General features: G+C 41.8%; 1 pseudogene across 1 annotated transcript in view; it reads right to left on the bottom strand.

Annotated features, from left to right (window-relative positions):
* LOC311146920 (zinc finger protein 608-like) overlaps positions 1–21,941 on the bottom strand; it is a 36,901-nt pseudogene extending 14,960 nt beyond the window's left edge. The window contains exons 1-4 of the transcript in view: positions 21,920–21,941; positions 21,055–21,213; positions 16,945–16,998; positions 1,494–1,873 (exon numbers count right to left, since the gene is read on the bottom strand). The product of the transcript in view is annotated as a zinc finger protein 608-like (transcript). The remainder of the gene's footprint in view (positions 1–1,493; positions 1,874–16,944; positions 16,999–21,054; positions 21,214–21,919) is intronic.
* Between the last annotated feature and the right edge of the window lie 5,638 nt (positions 21,942–27,579).

Genomic DNA, 27,579 nt, shown 5'->3' with positions numbered 1-27,579 from the left:
GTGTGCCTTTCCAAATAATGTCCAATCAGTTGATTTTACCACAGGTGGACTCCAATCAAGTTGTAGAAACATCTCAAGGATGATCAATGGAAACAGGATGCACCTGATCTCAATTTCGAGTCTCATAGCAAAGGGTCTGAATACTTATGTAAAGAAGGTATTTCTGTTTTTAATATTTAATAATTTTGCAAACATTTCTAAAAATCTGTTTTCACTTTGTCGTTATGGGGTATTGAGTGGAGATTAATGAGGAAATTGTTTTATTAAATCCATTTTAGAATAAGGCTGTAGCGTAACAAAATGTGGAAAAAGTCAAGGGGTCTGAATACTTTCCGAATGCACTGTATAATGGGACAAAAACAAAGACTGGTGCATACTCAAGTGTGCAAGTCTCAGCCATTGATCACAATGATAAGTCAAAAACATACGGCTACATCATGGATGCCTTGTCTTTTACCCATAACAGCAACACAAGTGTTCATTGTTAGAGACAGGTGGGATTTTAATATGCAGCACGGTGAGGGGCTGATAGCCAACAGCAGGGAGAAAATATGGCTACCGCCGTTCACACACTCCAATTCCCCTGCTGCTGAGTGAAAAGCACTAATTACTGATGGAATCTCTCATGAATAAAGATAGGTATCCTCCCTTGTAACAACTGAGATTAAATCATCAACAAGCAACCGCCTATGCATATTGGGACTTGGGGTTGTCCCTACTAAGCTATTTAAGATCAATCAAAGCAAAATGTGGGGAGTGTGGGGCTGTACCCTGTATTAGAACAATAAATGCTGTGGAACAACCAATCCTCAAATAGCATTAACATTAACCATAAATTACAGATGATGTAAAAGGATACGTTTAAGAAATAATTACCTGACAAAAATTCCCTTCCTATTGCTGTGGAGTTTCAGAGGACATGCTAAAAAGATAAACGAATCTGATTAGGCTGCCTCTGATGGGTCTGATATTGTGTTGATTCCCCAGGCTTGTATCTGGTTATCTGTTATGCTATGTTTCATTTTGTGAAATGATAGCCTTTCATTTGAGACAGAATGGCCTACCATTCAAAGCTATGCAAAACCTATCTGGCTGCATGCTTGCTTGTGTGCTCAGGGTATCTTGTCATTGTATTATTGATTAAACCATTGTCTATATTGTAAATAACATCATATTTTGTAATTAACAATGTTTTTGTTGACACATCACTGTGCACCACATATTAGTTTATCATTCAAAGCCTATATGTTTTGGGGGATGGCCCTGGGCCCTTGGAACATTATTCTTGAACAGCTGTGTGTGTTCTGTGCACATACAGGATTACTGTAATTGCAATGTATCTCTATTAGGCTGCTACCTCACTGATGCATAAAACATCTGCCAATCGGCAACAATCCTGTAAGCCTTCCTCTCATATGAAAAAATTATTCCACTGAAATTAAGCTAATAAGATAATGATTGGTATGTGTTTTAATAACATGCACTAAGCTTACCTTTTTTGTTCTCTGTTTCTTTGCCGGTGTCCCAGTGTCGTCATTCTTTCTCACAACAATAGCGCTGCCCTCTTTTCCACAATCCAAACCGCTTTTGGTAATGTCTCCCATTCCGCTCCCTGCACAATGACACAGATTATCTTTGCTTCCGAAGGTACACAAATGGTCAGGTATAGAATTGAAGATGGGACTTCTTTGCCCATCATGTTTCTCTTTCCTTGTCCTGAAAGCATCCCTCTCCCTTTTCCAGACTCTGATTTTTCCCCTTTTTTCCTCTTTGCCTTTGGCGCATGAAGCGGTTACATCCCTCGTGTTTGGGTTGCTGACCACCTAGCCCAGTGCTGAATTAATTTCAAATGCCTCTCTGGGGCGTCCTTGAGCTTCCAGTCATTTACCTACGCATATCTCAGCCATACCACACAGTGCGAGGACTGACTGCTCAAAATCCTTAGAAGTTTTGCTCCGTTTGAATTGGGATTTCCTCTACTCCTTGCTGAAGTGTCCCTGATTTTGAATGGAGGGAATTGTTAGTCTGTCTGATAAAGTGGGTGCATTTGAACAAGTGGACAGCCCCTCACAATCCGTCAAACACCTCATCTCCCGTATTTTGTCAATCTCTCCCCAAATCAGCATTTAAGTCAATTATCAAATTGCAAACTGCAATCACCCTGTCTTGACTGGAGTTGAGAGCTGGTTAACACTCTATTCTATTGTGATTTTGAGTTAAATGAATTATGACAGAAAAACGGTGATACCCCCTGACTTTACAAAAGGAAGGCATAGTCAGATTTAAACAGAGCTCACAAATTATAATCCTGCATGCCTTCTATCCTGTATAAAGTATTAGTAGGCTATCATTGGTTCAGTGTAGACCTATACAGTGCACTCAGAAAGTATTCAGACCCCTTGACATTTTCCACATTTTGTTACGTTACAGCCTTATTCTAAAATTGATTAAATAAATAAAAACTCCTCATCAATCTACACACAATACCCCATAATGACAAAGTGAAAACAGGTTTTTAGAAATGTTTGTAAATGTATACAAAATAAAAAACAGAAATACCTTATTGACATAAGTATTCAGACCATTTGCTATGAGACTCGAAATTGAGCTCAGGTGCATCTTGTTTCCATTGATCATCCTTGAGATGTTTCTACAACTTGATTGGAGTCAACCTGTGGTAAATTCAATTAATTGGACATGATTTGAAAAGGCACACACCTGTCTATTTATAATAAATAATATAATATGGCATTTAGCAGATGCTTTTATCCAAAGCGACATACAGTAATGTGTGCATACATTTTTAAGTATATTTAAGGTCCCACAGTTGACAGTGCATGTCAGAGACAAAAACCAAGCAATGAGGTCGAAGGAATTGTCCATAGAGCTCCGAGACAGGATTGTGTCGAGGCACAGATCTGGGGAAGGGTACCTAAACACAGTGGCCTCCATCATTGTTACATTTATGAAGTTTGAAACCACCAAGACTGTTCATAGAGCTGGCCGCCCAGCCAAACTGAATAATCGGGGGAGAAGGGCCTTGGTCAGGGAGGTGACCAAGAACCCGATGGTCACACTGACAGAGCTCCAGAGTTCCTCTGTGGAGATGGTTGTCCTTCTGGAAGGTTCTCCCATCTCTGAAGAGGGCAGACGGAAGCCACTCCTCAGTAAAAGGCACATCACAGCCCGCTTGGAGTTTGCCAAAAGGCACTCAAAGGACTCTCAGATCATGAGAAACAAGATTCTCTGTTCTGATGAAACCAAGATTGAACTCTTTGGCCTGAATGCCAAGAATCACATCTGGAGGAAACCTGGCACCATCCCTACAGTGAAGAATGGTGGTGGCAGCATCATGCTGTGGGATGCTTTTCAGCGGTAGGGACTGGGAGACTAGTCAGGATTGAGGGAAAGGTGAATGGAGCAAGGGAACAGAGAGATCCTTGATGAAACCTGCTCCAGAGCCCTCATGACCTCAGACTGAGGTGAAGGTTCACCTTCCATCAGGACAACGACCCTAAGCACACAGCCAAGACAACACAGGAGTGTCTTCGGGACAAGTCTCTGAATGTCCTTGAGTGGCCCAGCCAGAGTCTGGACTTGAGCCCGATCTAACATCTCTGGGGAGACCTGAAAATAGCTGTGCAGTGCTTGAGAGGATCTGCGGAGAAGAATGGGAGAAACTCCCCAAATACAGGTGTGCCAAGCTTGTAATGTCATACCCAACAAGACTCGAGGATGTAATCGCTTCCATAGGTGCTTCAACAAAGTACTGAGTAAAGTGTCTGAATTCTTATGTAAATGTAATAATTCATTTTTGTATTTGTATTTTTTTGCAATATTTTCTGAAAACGGTTTTTGTTTTGTCATTACGGGGTATTGCGTGTAGATAGATGAGGGAAAAAAAAAAACGATTTAATCAATTTTAGAATTGATTAAAAATATTTTATTTTGAATAGAATAGCCTATCTAGAAAAACAACCAAAAGTATTGTGCAGTAATAAACCCCATGGAGCTATGAGGACACTGCTCAATATATCCTGCCATAGCTCGACGGGGTCTCAAACCCGGGTACCTTAGCTGTTACACCAAGAGGGCACAGGTACTAAGCTCGCTATAAACCCTGTTCCTATTGTAACGACAGTGCCTTGCAAAAGTATTCATCCCCCTTGGCATTTTTCCTATTTTGTTGCATTACAACCTGTAATTTAAATGGATTTTTATTTGGATTTCATTTAATGGACATACACAAAATAGTCCAAATTGGTGAAGTGAAATGAATGAAAAAAATAACTTGTTTCAAAAAAGTCTAGAAAATAAATAAGTGGTGTGTGCATATGTGGTGCGTGCATATGTATTCACCCCCTTTGCTATGAAGCCCCTAAATAAGATCTGGTGCAACCAAATTACCTTCAGAAGTCACATAATTAGTTAAATAAAGTCCACCTGTGTGCAATCTAAGTGTCACATGATCTGTCACATGATCTCTGTATATATACACCTGTTCTTAAAGGCCCCAGAGTCTGCAACACCACTAAGCAAGGGGCACCACCAAGCAAGCTGCACCATGAAGACAAAGGAGCTCTCCAAACAGGTCAGGGACAAAGTTGTGGAGAAGTACAGATCAGGGTTGGGTTATAAAAAAATATCAGAAACTTTGAACATCCCACGGAGCACCATTAAATCCATTATTAAAAAATGGAAAGAATATGGCACCACAACAAACCTGCCAAGAGAGGGCCTCCCACCAAAACTCACGGACCAGGCAAGGAGGGCATTAATCAGAGAGGCAACAAAGAGACCAAAGATAACCCTGAAGGAGCTGCAAAGCTCTCAGCGGAGATTGGAGTATCTGTTCATAGAACCACTTTAAGCCGTACTCCACAAAGCTGGGCTTTACGGAAGAGTGGCCAGAAAAAAACCCATTGCTTAAAGAAAAAAATAAGCAAACACGTTTGGTGTTCGCCAAAGGCATGTGGGAGACTCCCTAAACATATTGAAGAAGGTACTCTGGTCAGATGAGACAGAAATTGAGCTTTTTTGCCATCAAGGAAAACGCTATGTCTGGCGCAAACCCAACACCTCTCATCACCCTGAGAACACCATCCCCACAGTGAAGCATGGTGGTGGCAGCATCATGCTGTGGGGATGTTTTCCATCGGCAGGGACTGGGAAACTGGTCAGAATTGAAGGAATGATGGATGGCGCTAAATACAGGGAAATTCTTGAGGGAAACATGTTTCAGTCTTCCAGAGATTTGAGACTGGGACGGAGGTTCACCTTCCAGCAGGAATAGTTACGCACGGTCAAGTTTTCAGTTTTTTTTTCTTATTTCTTGTTTGTTTCAAAGTGGTAGGCATGTTGTGTAAATCAACTGATACAAACCCCCAAAATGTTAATTCCAGGTTGTAAGGCAACAAAATAGGAAAAATGCCAAGGGGCGTGACTACTTTTGCAAGCCACTGTATATGGGAAAGGCCGCAGGTAAAGTAAAGGCAATCTAATGGTAACTCCAAGTTGTGCAATGAAATTATAGCACACACAAACAATGTTTCAGCACCACGGACAGTAGGCCTACCGTAATCAGTGCGAGGTAAAACAAAGATCAGCAATTTCAGCACCACGGCCACTGGACAGCTCACAGCTCACAAAAAGAGTTGGTCGGTAGGCTTAGTTGCTAGTGGGACTCTGCGCAGGACGAAGGCCTGCTGATATACTTCTACCAATTTGGGGGTATCCCGACTGGGACTGGAAACTGGTGGTCCTGCAACCCTCAGTCCAACACCTTATCCAAGAGGTCTAAGCATCATGACGAGGATGCTGGCTGTTGTGCTAGGGCTGCTACATATGTTTTCACACTGTTGACACTGACATAAAAATATTGAGCCTGTAGTCTTCAAACCACTGACCTAAAAGGTTCTAATGGCCAAAGTAGTATTCTACAGGAAAAAGGGTTTAACCTCTCCCTGGTGTGCCTCATGGCATTTTCATACTGAGTCTACCATATTGACGGGCCAACCACTTGACAATAATTCCCCTCTGTCTACAGTACCAAGCCTTGCATCCAAGCAACTGTGTCAGACCACTAATAAACTATTGATTTTTTCCCCTCTTCAGTATAGCTCAACAGTCAGTAGCTAGCAAACCATTAGATTCACCTCTCAACTGGGGAAGGAACCAGGGAAGCCTACATAACAAAACACTCCTGGTGTCCCTATAGCATGGATTTAAGCACTGATTAAATATCGACTTAATGTGATTGTGTAGATATGGCTGCTCTTACATTACAGTACAGAGGAAACCACATTGACTGAACTGATTTATAAACTGCTCTTCTTTTGCACGATGACAGATATTGGGTATAACAGTGAAGTGAAAAGTGATCTGAAATGGCCTGAAGGTGTCCTGGCTTTGCTCCATATAAAACACTTATTTTCAGTTATCATTATGTTGGTTGTCACTGTAGTCCTTTCCTAAACATTGATAATAATGAAATGAAATACCAGTAATTTTATGATACAAAAATCTCCAACATGCCTTTGTCTGAGGAGTGCGTGAACCTGTAAACATTTCCAATGCTGGCCATTAGTAGTCAATCACTTACTAACTGATAACAGATATGGGGCAAGAGTCAGTGGCTTCAGTTCAGTTGTAAGTTCACTTGTGCAGAAGCCAATCCAAGCAGTCTTTGAGTTGCAACCTCTTACTCTTGTCTCTCAAATTGAGAAATATCTTAATTATGATGACTCTGCGACTCCACACCGCAAACGGTAGGCCAGTGTCGCAACGGTATGCTATTTTACCTTTTTCAGTATGTCTGCTTTTTGCTTTATATCTACATAAGAAAATCTGTAACATCATGCTACCTTTCTGAGATGGTCAACCCTTTCTCCACATGTTAATTGTTTTTGTGTGTGCTGAATTTAGAGATCATCAAGACCGTAAGTCTTCTCAACGATTTGTATGCACACCAACATAATGCCAATACGAAAGTATTAGATTTTTGGATATTTGGATTTCAAAGAACAATGGGTCAGCCATCTATGTTTACACAATACACACTAGTTGAAGGAACTTTGTCTTCCATGTCAGTTCAGTAAGCAAATATTAAGGTAGCCTAGGCCTACTTATTATGCATATTGTGTTGGGTCTGCTATAAAAGTAACTATTACCCCCAAAGGATGTTCTTATGCATTCCAATATGGCCAAAATAACACATTTCTCTGAAATTCTTTAATGGGGAAGGTGTAGGCTAATATGTAACCCACTGATGCAAATATTGTTTTGATATCACATAGTTTGAGCTTAGATAGTGACCTAACAACATCCTGGACTTTAACATTTACATTTACGTCATTTAGCAGACGCTCTTATCCAGAGCGACTTACAAATTGGTGCATTCACCTTATAGCCAGTGGGATAACCACTTTACAATAAGTCCTGGCGTCGTGAGGGAGCTTGTTCCACCATTGGGGTGCCAGAGCAGCGAACAGTTTTAACTGGGCTGAGCGGGAACTGTGCTTCTGCAGAGGTAGGGGGGCCAGCAAGCCAGAGGTGGATGAACGCAATGCCCTCGTTTGGGTGTAGGGACTGATCAGAGCCTGAAGGTACGGAGGTGCCATTCCCCTCACAGCTCCGTAGGCAAGCACCACGGTCTTTTTAGCAGATGTGAGCTTCAACTGGAAGCCAGTGGAGTGTGCAGAGGAGCGGGGTGACGTGAGAGAACTTGGGAAGGTTGAACACCAGACGGGCTGCGGCATTCTGGATGAGTTGTAGGGGTTTAATGGCACAGGCAGGGAGCCCAGCCAACAGCGTGTTGCAGTAATCCAGATGGGAGATGACAAGTGCCTGGATTAGGACCTGTGCCGCTTCCTGTGTAAGGCAGGGTCGTACTCTCCGAATGTTGTAGAGCATGAACCTACAGGATCGGGTCACCGCCTTGATGTTAGCGGAGAACGACAGGGTGTTGTCCAGGGTCACGCCAAGGCTCTTCGCACTCTGGGAGGAGGACAAAACAGAGTTGTCAACCGTGATGGCGAGATCATGGAACGGGCAGTACTTCCCCGGGAGGAAGAGCAGCTCCGTCTTGCCGAGGTTCAGCTTGAGGTGGTGATCCCCCACCTGGTTATCAGAAGGGGGAAAGGAGAAGATTAGTTGTGTGTTGTCTGCGTAGCAATGATAGGAGAGGCCATGTGAGGATATGACAGAGCCAAATGACTTGGTGTATAGCGAGAATAGGAGAGGGCCTAGAACTGAGCCCTGGGGGACACCAGTGGTGAGAGCACGTGGTGCGGAGACAGATTCTCACCACGCCACTTGGTAGGAGCGACCTGTCAGGTAGGATGCAATCCAAGAGTGAGCCGCGCCGGAGATGCCCAGCTCGGAGAGGGTGGAGAGGAGGATCTGATGGTTCACAGTATCAAAGGCAACAGACAGGTCTAGAAGGACAAGAGCAGAGGAGAGAGAGTTAGATTTAGCAGTGCGGAGAGAGGCTCCGTGACACAGAGAAGAGCAGTCTCAGTTGAATGACCAGTCTTGAAACCTGACTGGTTTGGATCAAGAAGGTCATTCTGAGAGAGATAGCAAGAGAGTTGGCTAAAGACGGCACGCTCAATAGTTTTGGAGAGAAAAGAAAGAAAGGATACTGGTCTGTAGTTGTTGACATCAGAGGGATGGAGTGTTGGTTTTTTGAGAAGGGGTGCAACTCTCGCTCTCTTGAAGACGGAAGGGACATAGCCAGCGGTCAAGGATGAGTTGATGAGCGAGGTGAGGTAAGGGAGAAGGTCACCGGAGATGGTCTGGAGAAGAGAGGAGGGGATAGAGTCAAGCGGGCAGGTTGTTGGGCGGCCGGCCGTCACAAGTCGCAAGATTTTATCTGGAGAGAGAGGGGAGAAAGAAGTCAAAGCATAGGGTAGGGCAGTGTGAGCAGGACCAGCAGTGTCATTTGACTTAACAAACGAGGATCGGATGTCGTCAACCTTCTTTTCAAAATGGTTGACGAAGTCATCCACAGAGAGGGAGGAGGGGGAGGAGGATTCAGCAGGGAGGAGAAGGTGGAAAAGAGCTTCCTAGGGTTAGAGGCAGATGCTTGGAATTTAGAGTGGTAGAAAGTGGCTTTGGCAGCAGAAACAGATGAAGAAAACGTAGAGAAGAGGGAGTGAAAAGATGCCAGGTCCGCAGGGAGTCTAGTTTTCCTCCATTTCCGCTCAGCTGCCCAGAGCCCTGTTTGTGAGCTCGCAATGAGTCATCAAGCCACGGAGCAGGAGGGGAGGACCGAGCCGGCCGGGAGGATAGGGGACATAGAGAGTAAAAGGATGCAGAAAGGGAGGAGAGGAGGGTTGAGGAGGCAGAATCAGGAGATTGGAGGGAGAAGGATTGAGCAGAGGGAAGAGATGATAGGATGGAAGAGGAGAGAGTAGCGGGAGAGAGAGAGCGAAGGTTGCGACGGCGCATTACCATCTGAGTAGGGGCAGAGTGAGTAGTGTTGGAGGAGAGCGAGAGAGAAAAGGATGCAAAGTAGTGGTCAGAGACATGGAGGGGAGTTGCAGTGAGATTAGTAGAAGAACAGCATCTAGTAGGTGTATTGCCTGCCTTGTGAGTAGGGGGGGACAGTGAGAGGGTGAGGTCAAAAGAGGAGAGGAGTGGAAAGAAGGAGGCAGAGAGAAATGAGTCAAAGGTAGACTTAGGGAGGTTGAAGTCACCCAGAACTGTGAGGGGTGAGCCATCCTCAGGAAAGGAACTTATCAAGGCGTCAAGCTCATTGATGAACTCTCCAAGGGAACCTGGAGGGCGATAAATGACAAGGATGTTAAGCTTGAATGGGCTAGTGACTGTGACAGCATGGAATTCAAATGAGGAGATAGACAGATGGGTCAGGGGAAAAAGAGAGAATGTCCACATGGGAGAGATGAGGATTCCTGTGCCACCAACCCGCTGACCAGATGCTCTCAGGGTATGCGAGAACACATGGTCAGACGAGGAGAGAACAGTAGGAGTAGCAGTGTTTTCAGTGGTAATCCATGTTTCCGTCAGCGCCAAGAAGTCGAGGGACTGGAGGGTAGCATAGGCTGAGATGAACTCTGCCTTGTTGGCAGCAGAACGGCAGTTCCAGAGGCTGCCTGAGACCTGGAACTCCACGTGGGTGGTGTGTGCAGGGACCACCAGGTTAGAGAGGCAGCAGCCACGCGGTGTGAGGCGTTTGTATAGCCTGTGCGGAGAGGAGAGAACAGGGATAGACAGAGGCATAGTTGACAGGCTACAGAAAATGGCTACAATAATCCAAAGGAGATCGGAATGAAATGAACTAAACATCTGGGAAAGGAAAGAGCGTGGCCTCCCTCACTTACGTTTCACTGAAACACCCAAATATAACTCTCCCAACTTCCACCTCAGAAACTATAATTGTTGTAAACTACAGCGGTTCAATGTTTTCTAGGAATAGACAAACTTAGTTTTTTCAGCTAGCTAACTTGGTACAGTATTCTTCCGTGAAAATCGTCCAGGGCACCTAGTCATATGACGCCACAGCCCACTAGCATGCCGGACTCCAACAACACGGTTTAGCACCAATACTCGGCCACAACAAACCACCAGTGTGTCAACACGCCAAGCAGATCATTCGTGTCCGTGTCTAACGTTGTGGGTTAGTCCCGACAGCTTGAGCGAGTCCGTCGTCAACTTATTCAGCCAGTTAGTTAGCTAGAATAGTGAGCATAACTAGCTAGCCATTGCTTTCAGACAAAGAAGAAACCCCTCCTCCCACGGCACGGACACACAGAGAGAGCCAAGCTAACGTTAACTAGTCACCCATGTCCCGAATTCCCTTGAACGACTCTGGCTACCAGTATGTAAAAACAAAACACAAATATAGGTTATAACTTACCCCTAGCAGCTACTGTTAGCTAGCCAAGTGCAAAGCTAGTCACTGAATTGACTCAGCCAGTTCGCGTCTGTTCGCTAGGTCGTTCCAGCTATTGTTTAGTAGCTATCCAGGTAGCAACAAGCTAGCTAAATGTCAAGCACAGTAGCCACTTACTACCTAACGTCAACACTTCAGACAATGAGGTTAGAAAAACAGCTGAATGGTAGGCATTATTGTATATAATTATTGTAGGCAGCTAGCTGGCGTAATTACAGGTACTCTCAGGCGTGAAACAACTATCCACAGTTACTAATAGTTACCAGTAGCTACCCGCTAGCTAGTCCAGTATCTCTCTAAGCAAACGGTGATGACCAAACAGCCTCAAAATCATTTAGTGGCGCCCGAGGAAAATGTACTTAAGGAAGAAGACGCAAGAGATTATTAGTACGTTTATGTGCATTATATTAGCTCAAAAATATTTGACCTTATTTCAATCAATTTGACAACGAAGTCAAATCAATTGTTGCCTTTTTATCCACAGTTTTGTTGTTCTATTTTGAGATGATGTAGAATGTAACTTCACATCATATTTTAAGAATAACCTTTATATTTGTTTACATCAAAATAAATATTTTACTCTTACAATCACTTTAATGGGCTACTTGCTGTTCGAAGTGCTCCTTATTTAATACTGAATGGACTTTTCAAAATGTTTAGACCTATCTGGAATTTACTTTCCATTAAGATTGTGGTGGTATGTAAATAGTCAAATATGGAACATACAGTTCTGGAAAAAATTAAGAGACCACTGCAAAATGATCAGTTTCTCTGGTTTTACTATTTCTAGGTATGTGTTTGGGAAAAAATAACATTTTTGTTTTATTCTATAAACTACTGACAACATTTCTCCCAAATTCCAAATAAAAATATTGTCATTTAGAGCATTTATTTGCAGAAAATGACAACTGGTCAAAATAACAAAAAACATGCAGTGTTGTCAGACCTCGAATAATGCAAAGAAAATACATTCATGTTCATTTTTAAACAACACAATACTAATGTTTTAACTTAGGAAGTGTTCAGAAATCTATATTTGGTGGAATAACCCTGATTTTCAATCACAGCTTTCATGCGTCTTGGCATGCTCTCCACCAGTCTTTCACATTGATGTTGGGTAACTTTATGCCACTCCTGATGCAAAAATTCAAGCAGCTCAGCTTTGTTTGATGGCTTGTGACCATCCATCTTCCTCTTGATCACATTCCAGAAGTTTTCAATGGGGTTCAGGTCTGGAGATTGGGCTGGCCATGACAGGGTCTTGATCTGGTGGTCCTCCATCCACACCTTGATTGACCTGGCTGTGTGGCATGGCACATTGTCCTGCTGGAAAAAACTATCCTCCGAGTTGGGGAACAATGTCAGAGAAAAAGGAAGCAAGTTTTCTTCCAGGACAACCTTGTACGTGGCTTGATTCATGCATCCTTCACAAAGACAAATCTGCCCGATTCCAGCCTTGCTGAAGCACCCCCAGATCATCACCGGCCTCTCCAGGTCTCCGTCTAACCATTAGACGACTAGGTGTTGGGCAAAGCTGAAAATTGGACTCAGAGAGAAGATTACCTTACTCCAGTCCTCTATGGTCCAATCCTTATGGTCTTTTGCAAACCTCAGCCTGGCTCTTCTTTGCTTATCATTGATGAAGGGCTTTTTTCTAGCTTTGCACGACTTCAGCCCTGCCCCTAGGAGCCTGTTTCAAACCGTCCTCGCCGTGCACTTCACCCCAGCTGTCATTTGCCATAATTTTTGTAGGTCACTTGATGTCATCCTACGGTTGTTGAGTGACATTCAAATTAGTTGGCGGTCATCCCGGTCAGTAGAGAGTCGTTTTCCCCCTCTGCCGGTCTGTAGCTTTGTTGTCCCTAATGTCTGCTGCTTGACCTTGTTCTTATGAACCGCTGTCTTTTACATTTTAAGGATGGAAGCAACCTGACGCTCACTGTATCCCTCTGCCAGTAAAGCCAGAATTGAACCCTTCTTTTCCTCACTCAAAACTTTCCTTTTCAACTCTTTTGGCATGGTCAATAGTTATTTTTTTATTAATATTACTTTTGAGGTACTATTAGCACTGTTGTTGCCATCCAGCTGGTCCTATTGCAAGAGGATAGTGATGACCACAGTAGTGGTTTTTATACTTTTCCTCGTTAAATAAGATTTGGTTCAGGTGATCACCTAATCAGTACCCAAATCATTAGAATGAGGTGTGCCTGTGTTGGAATTCAACAGACACTGGAATGGAATGGCTGTCATACATGTAGAGATGCTGATTTAAGAAACATTTGCAGTGGTCTCTTACTTTTTTCCACAGCTGTATATAGGCATACGCAGGATAGCCTACTAAGTGTTAACAACAACTTTTATCATTGTAACAGCCATACTCTTCATTGACTTAATTGATTTTGGAGTTGAATGAGCATAGGCTGCTACCGTAATACTGCCAATTAGCCCAGACCTCAATCCAATTGAGAATCTGTGGTATGACTTAAAGATTGCTGTACACCAGCGGAACCCATCCAACTTGATGGAGCTGGAGCAGTTTTGCCTTGAAGAATGGGCAAAAATCCAAGTGGCTAGATGTGCCAAGCTTATAGAGACATACCCCGAGAGACTTGCAGCTGTAATTGCTGCAAAAGTTGGCTCTACAAAGTATTGACTTTGGGGGGAGTGAATAGTTATGCACGCTCAGGTTGTCTGTTTTTTTGTCTTATTTCTTGTTTGTTTCACAATTACAAATATTTTGCATCTTCAAAGTGGTAGGCATGTTGTGTAAATCAAATGTTACAAACCCCCAAAAAATCAATTTTAATTCCAGGTTGTAAGGCAACAAAATAGGAAAAATGCCAAGGGGGGCAAGCCACTGTATCTTGGAACAGGGGCATGGGGAAAAAAATACGTCATCTGTGCCCTTAAATAGCGAATGGTAGGCTACACTCCTGTTGTAAAGCGAAGCAATGTGCTTAATATTAGGAAAGTTGATAAATAAATATAGTAGTCCTAACCTATAGAAAGCTGATGGCGTCCTCTTTTTAATAAAGGCTTTCTCACACAATTTCATAGCCTATATAAATGTTGCGCAACATGAGCTCATGGGCTCTCAAGAAGTGTTTGATTTGATTTTTGAAACATTTGCATTGATGTCAGAGTGATTAGAGGGACAATAGAGTGCTGAGTACCCAGCAGTTATCAAGTTTGGTAAGCTACTAATGACCATCAGCATCGAAGACAACGACCTCAGGCAAAGCAGTCTACACTCCCAACGAGAGGCCCGGAGCGGATACAAACAACGAATAGTTTCGCCGTCCTGGAGCCTGATCTTCCTGCACCTTCGTTGCCGGGGGTGCATGTGTCTGCGGCCGCAGTGCCTACTACTACAATTTCGAAGTCGGTAACCTTCTCTCCCTGCTCTGGATCGAGCGGGGCTTTTCCATCTGCCGGAGACCTGCGCCGGGAGCAATGGGCTCAAGTTATCCTGCCTCTCGCCCGTCCATAAAGGGTTCTTCAAATCCTGTGAAGCGTGGGAGTGGGCGGATTTCCTCATCCTTCTCGCCAGCCGTGATTTTGGGCAGTTCCATGGTAAGAAATGTGACCGTTCCTGGTGCAAAAACAATGTCCTATCCTGGAGCTCGAGTAAATTACATTACTAAGCTGCTCCCGAATGTACTACGTCAAGACATGGAAATCGATTCTATCGTAGTGGGTTTTAATGACATTATGAAGGGCAGCTCTGAACAGTTGAAACTGGATTTTAAAGAGCTGATTGACTCTCTGCTAGACACTAACAAAAAACCCATCATATATGGCCCTGTGCCCTCTCTGAATCGTGGCATTGAACGCTTTAGCAGGATTCTTGCTCTTCACAACTGTCTACGTGATTATTGCAGCTCTATGGGTGTTGCTTTTGTTGACAATTTCGATTCCTTTTGGAAACAAAACACGTTTTATAAGGAGGATGGGATCCACCCAAATCATTTGGGTTCCTGGATCCTTTCATTATAAGGCTGCGTTAAGAAAATTACTTATCAATGACCCAAGCCCAGCTCAGCTAATCCCTACCATTGTGACGCAGAGTTGTCATAATGCTTCAGCAAATGGACATTATACCAGGGGCATTGGTAGACACAATGTAAGTAACCTAATTTATGTCCATCTAACTGCCCTGAATGCCTCTGCTGATCCTACAGCTATTGTATGCAGTAATCATGTGCCTAAGAACCAGATTTATACTGTTAGCACTGAGCCGGTGTGCCCTAGGAGGAAGTCCACTGTGTGCAGCTCACCCTGCACTAACATAAAGAACATGAGCACATCTACTGCTGCTAAGCTTCCCAGTAAAGCAATAAAAACAAGTAAGCATCGCAGAAGACAAGTGCTCAAAATAGCCCACGTTAACATATGTAGCTTAAGAAACAAGGTTCATGAAATCAATAATTTGCTAGTAACAGATGACATTCATATTCTGACAATCTCTGAAACTCACTTAGATAATACCTTTGATGATACAGTGGTAGCAATACAAGGTTATAACATTTACAGAAAATATAGAAATGCCAATGGTGGAGGAGTTGCTGTTTATATTTAGAACCACATTCATGTGAAGATTAGAGAGGATCTCATGTTAAATACTGTTGAAGTAATATGGCTACAGGTTCATCTGCCTCACCTAAAGCCCATTCTAGTGGGAAGCTGCTATAGACAACTGAGTGCTAATAATCAGTATCTGGATAACATGTGTGAAATGCCTGATAATTTGTGTTGATATCAATAGAGAGGTATATTTTCTGGGTGATTTCAATATTGACTGGCTTTCATCAGGCTGCCCACTCAAGAGAAAGCTTCAAACTGTAACCAGTGCCTGCAACCTGGTTCAGGTTATCATTCAAACTACCAGGGTAGTTACAAACAGTACAGGAATTAAATCATCAACATGTATTGATCATATCTTTACTAATGCTGCAGAGATTTGTTTGAAAGCAGTGTGCTCTTCACGGATGAATCCCGGTTTCAAAGTAGCCATTTCTAGGAAAACCAAAGTTCCAAAGGCTGGGCCTAATATTGTGTATAAGAGGTCATACAATAAGTTTTGCAGTGATTCCTATGTTGTTAATGTAAGGAATATATGTTGGTCCGTGGTGTGTAATGAGGAGCAAACAGACACTGCACTTGACACTGTTGTGGAAAATAACCACTATACTTTATTACATATCATTCCTTCCAGAGTGTTTGTGGGATTAAGAACGACTTTATTATAATGTCAACAAAGCCAGGCCAATCTGTAGATTCGCCCCCTCTTCTACTCTCCCTCCATCTTATATAGTGTCCTCCACACACCATAGCTTTTAATCCCTCTCTCCTCAGTTTCCCGCTCCTTTATTGCTCCGCTCACTCCCTTTGTCTATGGTGGCGGCTACATTCGACTTTCATTCAGTTCAGAATCAATAGTAATACACTCAATCAATCCCTTATCTTGCAAAAACACTCATGTTTAGGTTAAACTCTGTTCAACCCTGGCGCCGCCCTTTATCACTTTGTGTGAGGAGAGAGACAAAAGGCCACAAGCTAGTTTCAGCCCCTGATAAGATAGGACAGCCTATCTGCAATTGACTCAGAACAGAGCACAGAGATACCGTGATGAGATCCTGAGGCCCATTGTCGTGCCATTCATCTGCCGCCATCACCTCATGTTTCAGCATGATAATGAACGGCCCCATGTCGCAAGGATCTGTACATAATTCCTGGAAGCTGAAAATGTCTGCCTTCTTCCATCCAAGATCCCCCCACAGTTCCCTTAGAGAGCTGTCCCTTAACCATCCAAGACCCCCCCCCCACAGGTCTTGTTCAGTAAGGCACACTCCAACGGTAAGGCACACTCCAACGGAAAACAAAAATCACTGTTTGTCATTGAACCAATTCAGACTTTACCTCCCTGTTTATCTCAGTTTCAAAAAGTTATTTTCTCTACTGGACAGGACCCTGGTTGGAGTGTCTGCAGTGGTGGTGACGGTTAGAATCGTTAGACTACTGGTTCTTACCGGGCAGGCCGAGCAGGGACTCAAAGTCGTGGCACTCAGCGATACCAGAGCTGTCTTCAGCACAGGAATGCCACAGGTTCTCATACAGGTAGTGGGAGATGATAACGCCGCCGGAGACGGAGGACACCTTCCAATAATCATTGGCTAGTGCCGCACCAGTGATCAGTCAGCTAGCGATGCAAATGAAGAACCCGGTTGCCTCCACAGCGGTCGACATGGTCGAAATGTTTCACAACCACACAACACGGAATTGATTCCCAAAAAACACAGAAAATACAGAGCCACAGGGCCAAAGAGGTGAAAATCCCCCTAAAAATGTAATGACGCCAAAAACGATACTTCACTACAGATGGGGAATGGCCTAAAAACAACCCCAAAATCTACCTTTGAAAAATAACTAATCTAAAGTACGCACAGAGAGGTGTGTGGGGTCATCATAATCATCTCTATCCGTCCATTGTGCCTCGTATATCTAAAGTAAGCAGGGGCCGCACCCATATAGGCCCTCTTTACCTCCTCCCCCACTTCTCTCCAACCCTACTGATTATGATGACTGTGATAATGATGGAAGACCTAAGTGGCTGCACCCAAACCAGGCCCTCGATACGCTCACCTCCTGCTCTGCCCCATTCTCCTCAGGTTGTTTTGACGATGATGATGAAGGGAATGGTCACATCCTCTGTTGTGGTGACAGGGTTACGTAATCATCGTCTCCTGTCGTAAAAGGAAGACATGGTGCCGCCATACATACTATAAATCTAGAATCAAAATACAATTTAGTAAATGATTTTGAGACATTTTTATAAACTATTTAACCTTGAGACAGACAAAGAACACGCTTTGACATCATTTGACATCAACAACTTACCCATTTGACCCATTATACTGTATGTTCTCCTGCTAGAAGATGGTACTCATAATTGATCACTGAACAAACTGTCATATATTAAAACAGTAACTGAAATATCCCTGCTAATGATTGTCATGAAACTAAGATAACAATTTTATGATCAAATGAATTTGCCTCCTGTCGCTAAGACACAGAAGCGCTTTGCGGAACAGCTAATCATTGTCGTGTGTGTTTATGATTCCAAATGTGGGTGACCATACATTAATTAATCGATACTAGTACACAGATGAAAAAGAGTTTAGTGACCAACAAAATATTCTGCTGCACTGTAGTACATTGTGATTATAGTCAATACTTGTTTGGTTAAACTGTAACGTAGTCAATCCGTCTTCAACCGCTCCTGCTCTGATTGCTTTCAATATCAGCTACCAATATCAGTTTGCCCCACTCTTATATATCAAAGAAATTGTTGGGCATGATCCAATAATGTTTTCCCATAATATGTGCGTGCCTAATGGTGTCCTGCTACATCAAAGGGCGTTAATATAATTTGACCTTCCTCTTTCATGTTTAGTATTAAAGAGGTTGCTCTTTTTGAACCTTGGGTGTGCCTACTGTGGTTTCAGGTTGCAAAACTTCCTATGCCTACATCAAGTTCACAACAGGTTTTCACAACATAGAACGACCACAGTGGATCAAATATTTTATACCACATTCATTGTTGAACCATTCAACTGAAGAACCGTATAACTCCATTTTGGTGATATGGTATATTTCTAGTTGAATAGTCTATATGAATCATCCAGAGACTTGATATTCAGAAAATAAATAGACAACATGTACAATACAATTCCATGTAAAACACTTTACAATAAGTTTCCATTTGTAAATGGTCTATAAAGGGCTTATAATTACGTTATTAATGGTTATTTAAGCATGTGTAAATGCATTATAAACCATTTATAAACAGTTATAACACATTGGTCAAAATAGTGCGCTAGCTGGTCAGTGCATGCCAAATAGCGAGCCAATATTTACCTCTAATTATAACCATTTATAAATGCACTTACAAATGCTTATAATATTAACCCTAATGTATCATCATGCAACCTTATTTTCAATTGTTTCACAGTAGTTATTTTCTCACTTTAGGGTGTCATGTATTGGTGCTCTGTCACAAGAACAGAAAGGTTTGGTTTTCAGACCCATGGTCAACTCCCATTATGCGTCTTGCCCCACATTTTAAATCCTGATGTCTTGGCCAGATTTACAACCCAGACATTATTTAAGTGATAATGCCCTCGAAGCTGGTGTTTGGAGGATATATTGGCACCCGAGGGCATTATCACTTTTGTTCAACGGGTTACCATCCTATTATCCTTCCACAAGATATAGTCCCGACACAAATCTAGGGTTACTACCCATGCCGGCTGGTCGTTCGTTCTATCGGTTCGGTTGCCAGAGACGTGACCCAGTCGTTCAGTCTTTTTGTTCTGTATCTATGGACGTTTGTTCTAAATGTTCCATTGCCATACTGTCTGGAAACGTTCTTATCCCTTGCTTGCTAGCTAGCCAACTACGGCTAACTTACAATCACTTCAAACAGTGCAGCCAGAATAACAGCAAAGTAGCTGCATTTGCTTAAGCTGTTTTCTAGTAACATTTATTTGGATACATCCATAACAATGAGCTAATGATGCGCGATTTCGCCTGGCATAGAAAATGTGCTCTCTCGTCAGGACACTGTTGTTCAGAGGAGTTAGCCAACAACACAGTTAATAACAGAGGTGGGTAGAGTAGCCAATAAAAGTACTGTTACTTCAGAATAATATGACTCAAGTAAAAGTAAAAAGTAGTCATCCAAATAATTACTTGAGTAAGAGTAAAAATGTACTTGGTGAAAAAACTACTCAAGTACTGAGTAACTGTTGAGTAACGTCTGATTTAGACAACAATCAGACAGACAAAAATACAAAATAATCATCTTTAGGCAAATTATAGTTCATCCAATCAATAAAATTATTTAAAATTAATTACAAAATAGCTTAAATTAAAATAATTCAGGTAAATTCAAGTACTTAAAATAAAAAATAAAAATATAATATTAAATAAAACATTTTTTTTTTACCAAGCAGAACTAGGACGAGGCAGCCCATAAACTCTCATAAACTGTGTGTGTGTGTCTCCACAATGTCTCCACAGTGACAGAACAACAGAAGGAAACACACAAACATTTCATACCAGGCATGCTGAACAGAAAGCTGCACACCAGAAGGAAGCGGTCAACGTAAAATAATCAATAGGTGTTGATTAGGCCTACTCAGTACCTTTGTATTGCATGGCAAGCAACAGCCCTTTTTCTGTGTGCCTAGAAATTAATACTCTGATCTGTGATTAGGCCACACTGCACATCTCACTGAGCAGAGGAAAAGAGCAGCAGTACACATCAACTGAAAAAGCACCAGTCCATGATAGATGGCCAAATAAAACAATATTGCAGGCCTAGTATCCCAGAACACAAATTAAGCTGAATGCATGTTCTCTAAAAGGCATCAGAGGAGAGTGATGTAGTTGTAGATGGGGCATTATGTTTACTTCCAGTTCCAATATCTAACAAGAAAAGTCAGCAAAGAAAAGTCACACTTGTCCCCCCCCCCCCCCCCCCTAAGATAAGCAGCATAAAGCATGTATGATGTGTCTTTACAATGGAGTTATACATTCATAGCTCTGCGCTCTCTAGCACAGCCATTACACAGTTAAGGGGATTAAACGCTTTGCTCAAAAGCACCTCAAAAGCAGCTGAGAGAGGAGCAGCTTCCCCCATCTAGACTCCCACAGACAGACAACAGATTTGGCAATATTCTAACCTTTAGGCTGACACTGGCCCGTTGACTAGAGTCAACACTCCAGGAATTCTTTGGCACAGTAACATGAAAACCCTTTTATATTGAAGGCCCCACTGGGAGTGTGTGTGTGTGTGTGTGTGTGTGTGTGTGTGTGTGTGTGTGTGTGTGTGTGTGTGTGTGTCAAAAACATGCAGAAACAAACTATTTCACCAAAGAATCACTCAGTGATGTCACTATTAAGCTTCAACAGTAGCTGGCTCTCAAGGTTCTTGCTGTGAAGCTGTGATCGTTTAGCAGTGAACAGGAGTCCTGCATGACTGAAAAGTCTCTCACAGGCTGCAGATGCAGGAAGACCTGTGTTGACTTTGAGTGACAGCTTCTTGATGCGAGGAAAGGTGTGGAGTAGATCCATACCTGCAGGGGACAGACATGAAAGGTACCTCTCCAGCTCTCCTACTTGTGATTTTCTCAACTCCATGGATGCAAAGAAGTCGTCTTCATCAGAGAGGCCGCTGTTTGCGCTGGTGACATCATCCAAGTCGTTGTCGAGGTGATTTCTGATGTAGTCAAGGCCTGTGGGTTTTAGGGCAAGATAAATCGTTTTTCAAACTAATTAAGTCTGCACATTATTCTTACCCTTCTACTGTATAGGCTGTCAAGCTGCTGATGTTTCACATTAAAAGCTACCTGAGCTTCTAACTATATTGCCACCCTGTGGTTTGTCACTGACACACTATAATCCTAAATGACAGTAACATTATACAGAGTTATATAGGTCAATGTCTACTGGTTCACATTTGAATTGATAAACAAGAATATTTACCAGCATTTAAGATGTTCTCCTCTGTGGTCCAGGATGTTCTGAATCTTGGTAGGAGTATTGCTGCTGCAATCAGCTCAGGCTCTTTCGTGACGTCTTCAAAACGTTTCTGGATCCCTTGCTGCAGGGTGTGAACAAGAGGTGTACACATTTTGCAAGTTGACTCCAACCTCTTCAGCTTGTCCCGCAACTGGTAAAGTGTTGGCAGCAGGAGGCCCATATGCACAGATGATTCCCCTTGGAGGATATTAAGGGCCATGGCAACAGGCTTCATCACAGCAGCATACTCGACCAAAAACCCAATTTCAGCTGGATTGAACCTATAAAAGATGTAATGATAAAAAAATTACTTATAGCTATTTCTGGTACAATGTCTTTATTATGCATTGTACATGTTAAATACACAAAGGGAGCTCCAGCGTGTCTGATTGGGTCGGAGAAACTGCAGCTTGCATTCACGTTCCACTGTTTCATGAGCCATGGTTGAACTGCTGGTTTTATTCCAAAGAGCATGACATTTTGCAAAAGCAGACCGAGACAGCCTCTTGTATGTTTCGTTTGCAGCTCCTCCTGCAGCAGTGGCATCAACTGTGGATATAAGATTGAGGAGTTGGCATGCACACTTTTGGTGCCTTGGAAGTTGGTACTCAAGGCCTGTGTTGTCATCCAGAATAGCAGACACATCTTGATACTCCACCTCTGACTCACTCTGATCTTCTGTTGCATCATCAAGGGTGGAGTCACTCTCCTCTTGTACATTGATGGCTTCCTCCTCTTTCTCCTCACCATATAATCGAAAGGCCTTCAGGAAGTTTGAGCCACTGTCTGTTGTCGTCCTGGTCACTTTTTCCCTGATGTGGTACTCAGAATGTATTTCCTCTAATGCAGCAGCAAGAACATCAAACGTGTGCGAGCCTTTGACAGGTCTACAAGCCAATGCAGCGGAGTGCCTCTCCAGTGAGGTGTTGTCTATCCAGTGACAGGTGACACCTAAGTAGCTACGTTGTCTGGCAGACCAGCAGTCTGTTGTGGTAGCAACATAGTTCACAGCACTCAGCTTTTTGATGATTATGCTCTTCTTGTGTTTTGCAGCTTCTTGTATTCTTGTGCATAACGTTTTCCTTGTCATTACTGTATGAGGTTGCAAGGTTTCTATCAAAGTCTTGAAGGATGGCGTCTCAACTACAGAAAATGGTTGGTTGGCCTCACATACAAAATTTAGCACGAGCTTGTCAAGCGTTGCTTGTGTTACCCGCCCTGGGGCAGCGAAGGCTGTGATTTTTGCATTTTTCACAAGAGTATCACTGGAAGAGGAGGACTTACGCTTTCTGTGGTTCTCTAGTAAGTCTGTGTACTTTGCCAGTTTGTTGGGGTGAACCCTCTGTGGATAAAAAAAATCTGTGAGGCTACAGGGAGATCAAGACATTAAAAGAGACTTATTATCACATCAAATTTGGATATATATATATATATATATATATATATATATATATATATATATATATATATATATATATATATATATATAGAAAATGTTTAAAACATATGTAACCTAAAAGACAAACATTCGCCTATCCACAGCAAAAAAATAACGAATTTAGGAAACTTACCGCTACATGTTTCCTCAAGTTAGATGTTGAGTTCTTGAATGCTGAAATGTCTGTTTGTTTTGGTAGACACAGAAGACACCGCATAATGTAGCTGCTCTTTCGCACTTTTACTAAGGTAAACATGCTTTCAATATGAGGCCAGGGGTGCGGGTGTTCCTCCTCGTCTGTGTCTGCATTGCTGACGGCTATTCTGACATTTTTGTGTTGCTACGACTGTAAAGCTAACCCGTCCCGCCACTGAGATTGAGTATGGTAACGTGACGAGACTGCACAACTACGTTTGATTGGTGAAACACAGTCACGTGGTAGAGCCTTAGCGGAAGTCTCTCTCTCTGTCAAAATAAAACATGAAAATAAGGCGTATGCGGGGGGATAAAGACAATGATGCGTAGAATACCAAAGAGGTAAAAAGAAAAGTAACGACCTCATTGTAGCCTAATGTAGCGGAGTAAGAGTACAGTTTCTTCTTCACAAATCTACTCAACTAAAAGTAAAAAGTATAGTGATTTAAAACTACTCCTAGAAGTATAATTTTTTCAAAAACTTACTCAAGTAAATGTAACAGAGTAAATGTAACTCGTTACTACCCACCTCTGATTACAGATGTTGCTAGGCTACCAGTTACAGTGCTTTCTGAAGATGGAATACAAAACGTTTAGCTAGTGTCTGAAATAATTATCTGAATGTAATATTTGTTAAATTATTGAACATGTTCTCAAAACTCAAATAAGCATCAGAAATGTTCATTTTTAAGCATATAAAAAAGAATATCAAGATCCTGATATTGACCTCAGTCAAGAGCATACAGTAGTTCCTCAACTAAAAGTTTCGAGCTTTTGCTGTGACCGTTTGTGGTAGATGGTGGCAGATTGTGGTCAATTGCTACATTCTGTCATTGCACCACACTATCACAAGGGGGAGTTAGAACGCTGATCTATCGGTAGTCTAAAATTGACTATTTTCATAAATGAATGGCGAGTCTCTCTTCTCTGGCACTAAAGTCCTGCATCAGGCTAAAAAAAATAATAGCTAGAGGGTGGTCCAGGAGTTGAGAGAGAACTTGCATAAATACAATTGCGCAATTACACTTGACATGTGGACTGACGATTTTCGAAAAATAGGCTTTTGGTTTCTCTCCCTCTAAAAACAGGAAGAAATAATTGTCAATAACAAACTGGCTTTATTTACCACAGTGTGAAAGAGTGATAGCCCCTCTATATAAAGTGAGTTTCTGAAACATGGAATCCTTCTTTGCTGATGTGAAGAAGAAACTGAATGAAAGAGAGTCCAGTGAGGATAGGGAGGGGAAAAAGGTTGTCCATATTGTCAAGACCTGAGCTACTTCATTTATTTCTGAAATGTACTAGTTTATTTAGGCAATTTAATATATTCGTTTAGGCTTGGCCTATTTAGTAGGCTATTTCGCAGCATAAAGCTATATTTGTCAGCATAAAGCTGAGTGACTCACTCATTCGTGGCTTTGGATCAAAATAAATAAGTAGCAACATTCTTTCTGATAGTCTTTAATAAATACATGTTTTGACCAAGTTAATCTGCTTATGTTGTGTGTGTTGAATTATTTGTGACATTGTTTTTACAATGAAGAAAGTAACCGAAATAAATCAAATAAATCCTATTCTTAATTTTCATCTTCATATCAGAACTGTGTTTAAAATAATGTTTCAAGTTTAAAACACACAACAGTGTCTAATATCATTTAAACAGATTTTCCACTGTTCAAATTCTCCAATTCATGTCGTCTACCATTCCTGTGTGAGTTGTATGTTGGGAAATTCCTCTAACATGATGTTGGATCATAACAATGTATCATAAATTATATGTATCCTTTAAAACACACACAATTTGATATATCATATCAGTCCTCTCCTAGTTTTATGGTAGACATGGTCTCAAACGTCATTTTATGCCATGTTTTTTAATTCGGGTCAAAAGTGTTTAAAATATTTTTCACTTATCATTTTGAAATAAAATTCATAATTGAAATTCTCCAAAACATGTATCCTACCAAGATCTGCATGAATATATGGATATACTCGGAATACATAAAGGAAATAAATGATCTCAATTCAATACATTTTTATAGAAAGTTAGCAAAAATAGATAAGATCATGCTACCATGGAAAGGTCTGTCAATTTGTGGAAAAATCACCCTGATTAACTCTTTAGTATTATCCCAGTTTACCTATTTGCTTATGGTCTTGCCTACGCCTAGCGAACAGTTTTTTAAATTATATGAGATTTTTTTTTTTTTTTCATTTTATTTGGAACGGCAAGCCAGACAAAATTAAAAGGGCCTATTTATATAATGAATATGAATTCGGAGGACAGAAATTATTAAATATTAAAGCATTAGACCTATCACTAAAACGTTCAGTCATACAAAAGTTATACTTAAATCCGAACTGGTTCTCAAGCAAATTAGTAAGATTGTCTCACCCAATGTTCAAGAATGGCCTTTTTCCCTTTATTCAGATTACATCCACTCATTTTCAGTTATTTGAAAAGGAAATCATCTCCCAAATATCACTATTTCTAAAACAAGCCATAGAAAATTGGTTGCAATTTCAATTTAATCCTCCAGAAACGACAGAACGAATAATGCAACAAATATTGTGGTTAAATTCAAATATTCTAATTGACAAAAAAACTTAATTTTTTGACAGAATGTTTAAAAAAGGTATAATCTTCATAAATGATATCATCGGTAGGACTGGTGGAGTTATGTCGCACATGCAGCTAACAAAAACATATGGAAATGTCTGCTCTACCCAAAATTACAACCAAATAATTGCAGCCTTACCGCAAAAGTGGAAGAGGAAAGTGGAAGGGGGAGAAAGTAAGGAACTTGTCTGTCGGCCTTGCCTTAAAGAACATAATTGGTTAAGGAAAACTGTGATAAATAAAAAAGTATATCAGTTTCACTTAAGGACCAAAGGATTGACAGCCATCCCATATAGATTGCAAAATAGTTGGGAAGAGATTTTTGACGTACCGATCCCATGGCATAGTGTTTATGAACTGACACGCAAAACGACACCGGATTCAAAAATATATATATATATATAAAATTATTGCTACCAATAGAATGTTATTTATATGGGGGATACAATCTTCCCAGCTCTGCAGATTTTGCTGTGAAGAGACAGAATCATTAGATCATTTGTTTTGGTTCTGTCCATTTGTAGTTTATTTTTGGACACAGGTCCAGGAATGGCTAAAGGATTGCAATATTTACCTGGAGCTAACCTTGCAGATAGCATTACTGGGTGATCTGAAAAGTCATAGTCAATCGATCAATAATATAATAATACTTTTAGCAACAATCTGTAGAAGCAATGAGAATAGAAAGGTTCAGAACTTTTGTAAAACATCACAGTACGGTTGAAATATACAGTGGGGAAAAAAAGTATTTAGTCAGCCACCAATTGTGCAAGTTCTCCCACTTAAAAAGATGAGAGAGGCCTGTAATTTTCATCATAGGTACAAGTCAACTATGACAGACAAAATGAGAAAAAAAAATCAAAAAAATCACATTGTAGGATTTTTAATGAATTTATTTGCAAATTATGGTGGAAAATAAGTATTTGGTCAATAACAAAAGTGTCTCAATACTTTGTTATATACCCTTTGTTGGCAATGACACAGGTCAAACGTTTTCTGTAAGTCTTCACAAGGTTTTCACACACTGTTGCTGGTATTTTGGCCCATTCCTCCATGCAGATCTCCTCTAGAGCAGTGTGTTTTGGGGCTGTCGCTGGGCAACACGGACTTTCAACTCCCTCCAAAGATTTTCTATGGGGTTGAGATCTGGAGACTGGCTAGGCCACTCCAGGACCTTGAAATGCTTCTTACGAAGCCACTCCTTCGTTGCCCGGGCGGTGTGTTTGGAATCATTGTCATGCTGAAAGACCCAGCAACGTTTCATCTTCAAAGCCCTTGCTGATGGAAGGAGGTTTTCACTCAAAATCTCACAATACATGGCCCCATTCATTCTTTCCTTTACACGGATCAGTCGTCCTGGTCCCTTTGCAGAAAAACAGCCCCAAAGCATGATGTTTCCACCCCCATGCTTCACAGTAGGTATGGTGTTCTTTGGATGCAACTCAGCATTCTTTGTCCTCCAAACACGACGAGTTGAGTTTTTACCAAAAAGTTCTATTTTGGTTTCATCTGACCATATGACATTCTCCCAATCCTCTTCTGGATCATCCAAATGCACTCTAGCAAACTTCAGACGGGCCTGGACATGTACTGGCTTAAGCAGGGGGACACGTCTGGCACTGCAGGATTTGAGTCCCTGGCGGCGTAGTGTGTTACTGATGGTAGGCTTTGTTATTTTGGTCCCAACTCTCTGCAGGTCATTCACTAGGTCCCCCCGTGTGGTTATGGGATTTTTGCTCACCGTTCTTGTGATCATTTTGACCCCACGGGGTGAGATCTTGCGTGGAGCCCCAGATCGAGGGAGATTATCAGTGGTCTTGTATGTCT

The sequence above is a fragment of the Coregonus lavaretus genome (genome assembly GCF_964263955.1).
Source record: "Coregonus lavaretus genome assembly, chromosome: 19".
Lineage (NCBI taxonomy): Eukaryota > Metazoa > Chordata > Actinopteri > Salmoniformes > Salmonidae > Coregonus > Coregonus lavaretus.
Note: the sequence above shows the minus strand (reverse complement) of the source record. Positions and strands in the feature narration are given on the sequence as shown.